Raw genomic sequence first — 10,623 nt, forward strand, 5'->3', positions numbered from 1 at the left:
GAAAGGGGAAATATATTATCGCCTAGTAAGCTATTCACCACCTTACTAGTACTAAAACGCCTCCGGGGTAACCTTACTAGTAAAATCGCCGCGTTTCGCTACTATTCTCCGATACTTATTAGTCAGTTTATCACGTCTTTACTATCACGACAGGACTAATTTACTGTTTTATAATAGCTGCTTTCAAGAATTAGTGCCTAATTACCAGTCATAGTCTATAGCAGGATATAGTTTAGTATCGGACAAAGATCTATAAGTCGGGAATTTCCCTTTATATCAGTAGTATATAGGTGCTGCCTTAAATAGCGCTATAAGCACTAAGGCTATTTATCAGGCCCAGTAATCTTCTTATAATATCCGAGCCACCTAATTACGTCTATAAGTAGCTAGAATATACATCTCTTAGGCCCTGATAATGAATTTAGGATATTAAGATTTCTCATACAGTTCGTAGATCCTATCCCCGCCGGATAGCTATACCTAATCTACCAGATCCTTATTCTTATACTATATACCGTGTACCGTAAAGGGGGTTAACACCTATTACTATCGCGAATAAGGTATACTAAAGCGGACTCTAGGCTACCTCGCCGCGGCTTTACTCTACACGTCCTCTATCGAATTCTAGGCGACGATAAGCACTATCACCTTAGGGCTACTCCGTGGATAGACTAAGCCCTATCCAGAGCCTAAAGCTATTTAAGCTCCGCATATTATCTTACTAGTAAACGCTTAATCCTCCTTTAATAATTCCTCGGGACAAGTTATAGCGCTATAAATTCTGTATCACGATAGATATTATAGTATACCTAAAGGGCTCACGGGGACGTAAAACGCTAATAGGGGTCGATATATATAAGAGGATCTAGGACATTAGCTCTGATATTACGGTCTTTAGTATACTACTTATAAAGAGGAAGTATATCTTAAGGGCGGGAATTATAGAAATAAAGTTAATAATCAGGGCGGTAGCGATAAGTATAAGCTTAAGCTATTTTCGCTAGTAGCGAGGATCTTTCCGTACTAATATAACGATAATAGCGGTGGAAAATAAAAGGTATAAGTTAATATAGCCCACGATAACCGAGTTACGCTTCTATCCCGGTTTAAGTCGTAATATAACTAGTACGAGTACCCCGGAGAATAAAAGACTAGCTAGTTATTCTACTATAATAAACCTCCTTATCTAGCTTACCGCGACCTATATAGCTTTCTAGAGATATATTAGGTACGAGGCTTTTAGTAAGGAAGGGACTTACCTCGGCTATATAGTTAGAAGTAGTTATTAGATAGAGACTAACCGAGGAAAATCTCTTATCTAGCAGGCCTAAGATAAAAATCACTAAGTAAGTAACGGAGGATATATAGAATATAATCTCGAATACCGTATAGATTATAGGGAATAGCTAAGGGTTTATATTAAAGGTTATATGCTTAAGCACTGGAAAATGCTAATATATTCTAATACGTATCGTAATAGGGATAGGTAAGAGACTAAGGGCTACTAGTGCTTAATCTCGTAGAGAGAAAGATATTATAGATAGAAGTTTATAAAAAATAAGTAGCTACCTAGCGACGGACGACTATTAACTAGGGATACTTAGCTCTTAAAGCGAATTTCTTAGTATAGGACGGCGAGACCGGTATAATCGAATTAGATTTAAATCGAATACTTAATTAAGCGACCGGGATTAGCTAAGGGATATACGGATATATAGACTAAGTATATCAGAAGTGCCTTTTTAATACCTAACTTATCTATTTCTATAGGATTCTAGGCCTTAGACTAACTAATTTAGGGACGAGTCGCTATCCGACTATAGCTTAACTAGGGATTTCCTATTAAGAAAGGGGCTATACTCGCACTTAACGGTAGAGATCGATCACTTATAATCTTCCGCGGAAGGGACTTAGATATCTTAGTCTAGCGGAAGCCAGCGAATAGCTTAACTAATTCCGGGACCACGTATTAACGTATTAGAGACTAGGGATACACGGCGATATCTACCCACGCGTTATCGACTATACTAATATTATACTTAAGTTAGCTAGCCCGCTCCTTACCTTAGTATAGTAGAGATACTATAATACGGGGTAGAGACGCTATAGTACGGGTTAAATATATAGACTAAGACTAGGATATTCTTAAACTATTATTACTTCTAAAATCCACTAGAAATCACTCTAGAAAGCCAGGGGACCTGCCTATACTAAAACTTTCGAAATAATAAAGCAGAATAGCAAAGCGTAATAAAACCAAATATAAACTACTACTGCCTTATAGCCCTTATTCGGATCCTATCCTATAATCGATAACTCTTTAAGAAGTTATCCTATCTAGTATCTTCCGCTTATGTTTCTAGGAGATTAATAGTATCCGGTTTCCTTTATTTCTTAATTATCGCCGTCTTAGAGATTATTAATATAGTATACCCGTTTACCGAACCTAGGGTATCTATATAAAACAGCTTACCCTAGGGCATCTTTAGAACCAGGTTAAGCTTAAAATCCTCCGGACTCTTATAAGATCTTAGCGTGCTTACGTCCCCCCTTAAAAGGATAATATTATCGCTATATTTTATATACTCGTCGAGCACCCCTAGATAGTCGGCGGAGTTTAGCTAATAACCCCTTTAGAGATTAGGGAAAGCCGGGTTTTTACTATCCAGAGTAATAGCAAACCACTTTAGACGCCTTAGATTTCTCCTAATAATCTAGGCGTTTACCTCTTTTATTAGGTCCTCGGGGTCTCGAATTTTAATCCAGTTCGCTACTTCTATTATATCTTCCTTAGCAGGAATATATTCCCTTCGTCGGACCGTAGGCTAATACTTAAGAATATACTTTAGTCGCTCTCGGTCTTTATAGCTATAACCTTATATCTCCGTGGCCGCGGTCTACGCGGCAGGGTTATTATCCTAGGTATACGTCTCCATGGCCGTGGTTTATATAATAGGGTCGCCGTCCTTGTCTTATATCTCTATAGCTATAGTATACGTGATAAGTTTACTGCCTTAGCCTTACTCCGTGGCCGCGGTCTACGCGGTAGGGTTATTACCCTGGGTATATATCTTCGTGGCCGTGGTTTACGCTATAGGGTCGCTATCCTCGTCTTACGTCTTTATAGCTACGGTATACGTAATAGGTTTATTACCTAGGCCTTACCTCTCCGTGGTCGCGGTCTACGCGGTAGTATCGTTACTCTAACCTAAGTCGCTATTACCCGAGTCTGCTTAGCCTTCTTAACCTAAGTTAACGCTATCTTAAGGGCGATTAGCCTCGCTAGTTTAGTTATTCGTCTCGCCCTCGCTACCCGCGCTTAGATTAGAGACGTTATTATACTAATAGTTTACTTTTTTCGCGATTCTCTAGTTTTCGTCGTAGGCTACCCTATTATTCTTAAGAGTATTAATATAGTTATCGCGCTAGTAGTCCCTGGTATAGGGTAAGTTATCGTTATATATAAGTGTAAGAAGCTTATACTGAATTCGCTAGTTAGGCCATTTCTTATCGGTGTTATTACCTTCCTTTTTAGGGGCTAGGGTGCCTTGGTGAGAGGCTAGTGGGGTCTGTATTATTACAGTTGGGGCTGTTTTGGTCTATGTTACTATATAGCCCCCCTAAGATATATATTTATAAAGTGTACCTTATTTTTATAGATAATTTATAGGAAGAGAAGGCTTCGAATTCTAAAAAATAAATACTAGAATCTAAAAACTAAATATAGACTAGGAGCCCCCCCCGGTTATAGTCGGCGCGTAATAATCCTATAAAATAACTATATTATAATATAAACGTTAGGAAAGCTAGATCGGACGTAAAGTATTTATTAATATACCTCGCCGTACTTTATCCGAACTACGCTAAACTTAGGCTAAAAAGGAATCTCCTCGCCTCCCGACTCTATATCCCTTTATTTCCCGTAACCTCTCCCCTTATACTATAGATAAAAGCCCGCGCAGTGCCGCCTATAACTGGCTCCGCTACCGCGTCCGGTATATACGGCCGGATAAGAGATATCGCCCCTTTAGCATATAAGGCATATAAGGAGAGGTTCTACGTTACTAAAGAATCGCTGCCCTTAACGATAATATACGTCGCTAACCGGCTATCCCCCACGACGGAGTCTATAAACCTAGTAGGTGTAAGTCTAAGCGAGTTATATTCCTAATACCTAAACGATATCCTCCGCCTATACCTCTACGCTCGTCTATAAAGCCGGAACGCCCGTTATCAGAAGACCTTATCCGATCTATACAGAACCTGGATCTTCTTAACGCCGGAAGAGACTTAGAAGGACGTTATTTATAATACGGCTAATTTCTAAAGGATTAACGAGGTTATGATAGTTATTCGTCGTTATATAATAGGATAAGGGTAAACTCGGGGGTTTTCTTTTATACGGATTAACAGAATACTATATAATTCCTCCTAATAATAACTACTACTAGCCCTATTATCCGTGTAGATAGAACGGGATTATAGAATATATTAATAGCAGCGCGGAAGTCTTCTACGAGGAACCTAAAAGACTATTAGGCGCGGTACTTTTAAGCCAGAATATTAAGTATCTTTATTAACGTACCTGGTTAAGGATTAGGTCTTATAGGAGAATTATATTAGGAGTCACGCACTTAGAAAGGGCGGGGTAAAGTAGTTAGTATAGATAAAATTTAAATTAAGTAATATAGTTATTAAGTATATAACCTAAGAGAAGTACGCGTACGTGCTTTATACCCTATAAAGCCCTCGCCTAGCGTCCACTCACTTAAACTAACTAAAGGGCGGCGACGGAGGCGCTTTCCTAGATAGATTAACTAATAATAAGAGTTTTCCTGGTCGTAGGCCGTCGATACGGAGATCTTTAGAGGAAGTTCGAGCCTACGGCGGCATTATCGGCTTAGGGGTGGTTATGCCGGACTCTTATTCCGCCACGTATTCGAATTGGTTAGGCCTATAGGTGGTAAGGTGGCCGAGATAGCTTAAGTCGATATTATCGTGAGTTTTGAACAGAACTTTCTCCGCCTCTTTTATTTCGATATAGATTAAGACGCGCGCACCGTTAATTTTTCTAAGGGCAGTTATCTTCTTTATAATACTACTTATACGAGTATTAATAGCGCGACGGGTATAGTTAAAGAGCTTACGAGTATTAACGGTGTAAGGGGCATAGTTAAAGAGCTCGCGAGTAGGAGCTATATTACTTAATAAGGAAAAGTAGTAGGTATTGGTAGAAAGACGAGAAGGACCTTAAGAGCTTTATAGGATATAGTTTACTAATTATAGAATTCGATTTTAGGGGGTTGCCTTTCCTTTATATATATACGTTTTATAAGCTTACCTATACCTAGCGAGGAGCGTAGTAATAGCGCTTAGGTTATTAGTAAGCGCCGTTAGCGGTAAACTATTTTAGGCCTGTATATAAGCGCCGCTAGCGAATACTTAGGCGCTATAGTAGGCTAGGAACCGTTTACTATTTCCCGGCTTTCGCTTTATCGGCGATATAAGATTAGGTACTTAAGCTCTCTAGTTAGCTAGTTAAGCCGCCTGGGGACTTGGCCTAGCACCTGGGTGCGTATAGACCACCACTATACTATAGATCCCTTACTTATATACCTAATCACTATATACGGTATATTTACTATTACGTTCCTTATTATCGTCACTATCTTATTTACCTCCTACGCTTCGAGATTTCTTAGAGGTTATCTCGCCCGCTTCCGATATTCCCTATTTATTAGACGTGGCTCCTAGCCCGATATAACCAGGAACTAAAGTTATATTCTGCTCCTGTACTTTACGGTTAACGGCTAGGCGCTTAGCTTCTCTAATAATAATTCGCGAGACCTCTCTAGGAGATCTACGACGGTAGCGTCCGTTAACCTGATAATCGCCTTCTTAGGAGGCAGCATATATTCTTTCCTCGATTTCTTTAATATCTCCCTCCTGATATACTACCTTATTTATTACTAGGCCGGTCGCGTTACCACTATCTAAGCCATTCTTTATAGGGTATTAGTTTTACGCTAAGAGCGAAGTGTAGATACGCTAACCCTCTCTAGCTATATTATACGTCTTCCTCTTCGTGGACCTTACCTTAGCTGACTTTAAATAGGCCGGGGGGAGCCTTATAACTATTTTCCTCTTCTCTTTATAGATCGCTAGGAAACTCCTAGGCTAATAGTCTAGCAGGCTTTATATCGTTTTATACCTAGGTATTATAGGAGGATTAGTGTATTACTCCCTAGGTGTATTAGCGCTAAGCAGGGCGGTCGTTTATACCTTATAGGGCCTCTGGATCTCGTCTTATATCTTTAGATTTATCCGGTAAGCGGGCCGTAGTAGGGTTATAGATAAGCGAGGGGGGAAGTAAGAAGCTAAATACTTCGGGGTGGTAATAAATAAGCCGATTAGAGTATTCCCGGGATACTACTTTTACGTCTACTTACTAGGGTCTTTTCCCTTCTATAACTTACTCCACGGCTAAAGACTAATAGTCCTGTTATACGACGTAGCAGTATTATCCGGAAAAACAGTATTATCCGACACGAAAGCGTCCGTTAAAGCTATTAGCCTTACCTTTCTAGTATCCCGGCAAGGCTTAATAGCCGCGTTAAAACCTAGAAACCGAGTCTTACTCGACGGCCCGTATAGCTCTCGTCTCGGGCTCTATAAGTTTAAGACGGTTATTCTTATAGCTAAAGGTATAGACATTATCGGCGTTTTGCTCTATACGCTTAAACTGGCCCGCTAAAAGCATTATAACGACTAAGTCCGCGACGAATCTTTATATCTTCGTGACTTAACCGTATTCGTCTGTCGCGATACCACCGCTAGAGTCGATTTAATCTAGTACCTTAAGCATAATACGTAGGATAGCTAGGTATCTAATAAGCTAAGATCTCTCCAGGACTTAGATCCGGACCTAGATAATATAAGCCACTTCCCTCTCCCTACTCTAGCTCGACTAACCGCGGTAAGGCGCTTATCTCGGTCTAGTGCGTATACCCTACGCCCCGAGATAGTCCTTATCCTTTTACGCTATCGTCGTACTGGAAAGTGCTAAACACACTTAATATTAAGACTCTCTCTTAAGAGATTCGCTAAGAAACTCGATATCCAGGGCGAAGCATTATACTAAGTACGTCTCTTATTCACTTAAAATAAAGCTTTACTAACCCGGGCAGTATACGGCGATAATAAGTTTATAAAGGAGATACGGATAACGATCCTCGAGTATACTATACCGGAGCGGGATATTATATTCGCCGAAGCAGAATATAGGCCTTATAGCTATAAAAATATTATTAGGCTCTTCGCCCGTCTTACCTCTAGAAACTTAGATAGTATTATAGTATAATACTACTTAGTTCTTAGTTTCGAATATAGTCTCCTGGTTTATTATATACCCTTATTATTAGCCCGTTTCTTAGGTCGCCTAACCGTATTACTATCGCGTTCCAGTTACTTATAAGTATATAATCGCACCTTTAAGAGTTATAAATAATTAGAACCGATAGTATTTAAATTCTCTATATACTCTAGACCTATCTATAGATCCCTAGTCTTCCCTTACTATAATCCTATATCTTAGGCTACTCGGGGAGTAAAGTTCTAGTATAGGATAGCTTATTCTTTACTTAATATTAGAATTAGAATACTTACTTAGTCGGCTAGTCGAACTTATAATTTAGGATACTAGCGGGGGGAAGTTCTTATCGTCTAAGGCGGCGAAATAGTAGAACTTACCACGGTAGCGGATTACTAAGTACACGTCGGTACCGTAATTATCGTGAATATCGCGTAGCTTCCTATGGACTATATCTCTATATCGTCGGAGTTTCGCTAAGAATATCTTTAGGGCGCGCGACGTTTCCGGCGTAGTAGTTATAATAGAGTAAAGGAGGATTTAAGGCAGAAGATTAATTTACTTGCTATCTATAATTATTCAAAGGTTTACTATCTCTTAAATTTAATATATACTAAATATAGCGCTTGTTCTCTGAAAACTGTTTTATAGTTATAGTATATATTATAGGCGGTTCGAGAGGGGTATTACGAGCCTCCGTAGTGCTCCTATCTTCTTAATATATTCTCTAGTTATAGTATATAACGCAAGACTTAACGCTATCTTCGGCCAGCCTGATAAGGAAAGAGTCGCGGCCGAATAACTAAGCTAGCTATATTAGACTAAGTTAGCTACGGACTATACTATAAGATTCTAGTAAATCTTATTAAAGCTTAGCTACCCGGATAAGCCCCTTATAGATCGGTACTACTAAGGACTTAAGGAAGAAGTAAAGGATAAACTATACCGATTAGACCGACCTAAGATATTTAGCGAATATACCGTGATAGTAATTCGTATCGATAACTAGAATTATAAATAACGCTATTAGAAGAAGTATTAAATAAGCGTTCCGTTCTACACGGCTAATTCGAAGAAGAAATAATTATACTTATACTAGTTCGGAAACACCTTATATAGATACTATAGTGGACTTATAGAGCTCGATAATATTAACCGATAAAGCGATAAGTAGGGTAAAAGGGATATAATAAAAGTTAAGTATTATAACTATAATAGGCTAGGTTACTACGCACGCGACTATTATAAGCCTAAGAAAGAACGACTATAACGATAAGTAAATACGATCGAGAAAGAAAGACCCTAGAAGGAAATTAACGCTATTAAATACCTGGAAATTCATAGGGACGAAATACTATATATTAACCTCTATTAGGTAACCTGCTACGATAACTATTATCTAGTATACTAATCAGGGAAAGACGGAGCTAGGTACTATCCTAAGAGACCCTAGAAGATACTTACTATAGTATCTAGTAACGAGTACGATAACGATTATTGCCTTAAGATCCCTGACTAGGATAAGGATAAACTAGCTTTATAAACTATCGCAGAAATCCTTTAAAAATACGGAGGGCCGAAAGAAGAAGCTAAGAGGCAGAAGCAGATCTTAGAAACCTAGAAGGAAGGAGATCGTACCCGAGAAAGAATCGCTAAACTCGAAGAGTAAGGTTAGGAAACGGAGTCCGATAAAACCCCGGATAATAACACGAACTTCCAGTGTTAACCCATAAAAGCAGCCGACCTAATTAAGGAGGAAACTATCTAGCTACGGATACTCGACTAGCTCACGGAAGAACCCCTTAGATAGACCCACTAAATTCGTTTCACTAAACTTAACTTCGATAACGCCTACTATAGGATACCCACAAACACTAGCGGGGAATAGCAGCAAACTATATATTAGCGACTTTACCGCGCTTAGGAAAGCCAAGATACTCTTACCGACCTAATAATAAGCCTATAAGGATCGGACGATTAACTACCTAGGTATAACTGCTACGAGTACTAGTTAGACGAATATAATACTACTAGCTACATAATACACGCTTCTAAGAAAATCCGATAACTAGAATAAGACTAAGGAGCTTAGGAGTCACGCTTCTAGACCCTTAATAAACGCCTACGATAAATAGAACGGCTCTTAATCCAGTACGGGTTCTTAGATAAAGAAATATCCCTTAAATACCGAGCTAAACGGGTAAAAAACTAGGAGTATACTATCGCTAGGAGTATACGAGAGGCATTTAATAGATATACTCTATAACACGTAGCAGTATAGGGTATTATTATATTAGAATACGACTTAATAAATACGAGATAAACGTATTATTAGATATAGGCGTAGCAGGAAACTTTATCTTACCGGCAGCCGTAAGAAAGTTCTCTATTCCCTGGGTTAGAAAACGCCTAGAAGAGGAGTATAAGATTACTCCGTATACGGGAAAGAACCAGTCCTACGAAGAAGTTATTATTAACCAGGAGACTATATACCTTTAGGTTAAAATCCAGAATAAGACTAGAATAATAAAGTTCGATATATACGATATAGGTTATAAGGATATTATCCTTAGTGAACTATAGTTTAACGAATAGAATCCCGATATAGACTAGAAGCTTAGCTAGCTTTAGTGGAGATTAAAGAGTAAGTAGGAGACTATAAAGGAAACCTTACCCGATCCTAATATCCGTCGAAAATAGCAGAAAGACTTACCGATAAAAGAGCCTTAGGGAGACTTAGACAGCCGCTAGAAGTCAGGGACTAAGGCGAAGGAAGTACGAAAGACTTTAAGATAGCAGCGATAGCATAACCACCGACACGTAACTAATATTATTAAAGAAATCTACTAGATCGTCTAAGCAGAAAAAGGACTAGTAATAAGTAATTATAATAGACTCGTTAAGGTATTACTAGAATACCGTAAATACGGAAAGCTATTTACCGAAAATCTAAAGACCGGATTACCGAAACACCGACACTATAATCACAAGATACCCCTAAAGGAAGGGATACACCTAAAATTCTTTCTAATTTACGGGCTAAACTAGAAGGAATTAGATACCTTAGAAGAATATCTCGAAGAGATACTAGTAAAAGGCTATATTAAAGTATTATAATCACCGGCAAGATACCCGATCCTATTTATACTAAAAAAAACGGTAAACTACGACTATATATCGATTATCGATAACTTAACGATATAACTATTAAGAACCGCTACCCACTACCTCTTATCTTAGAAATACGAGATTAG

The sequence above is a fragment of the Sodiomyces alkalinus genome (genome assembly GCF_003711515.1).
Source record: "Sodiomyces alkalinus F11 unplaced genomic scaffold SODALscaffold_5, whole genome shotgun sequence".
NCBI classification, from domain to species: domain Eukaryota; kingdom Fungi; phylum Ascomycota; class Sordariomycetes; order Glomerellales; family Plectosphaerellaceae; genus Sodiomyces; species Sodiomyces alkalinus.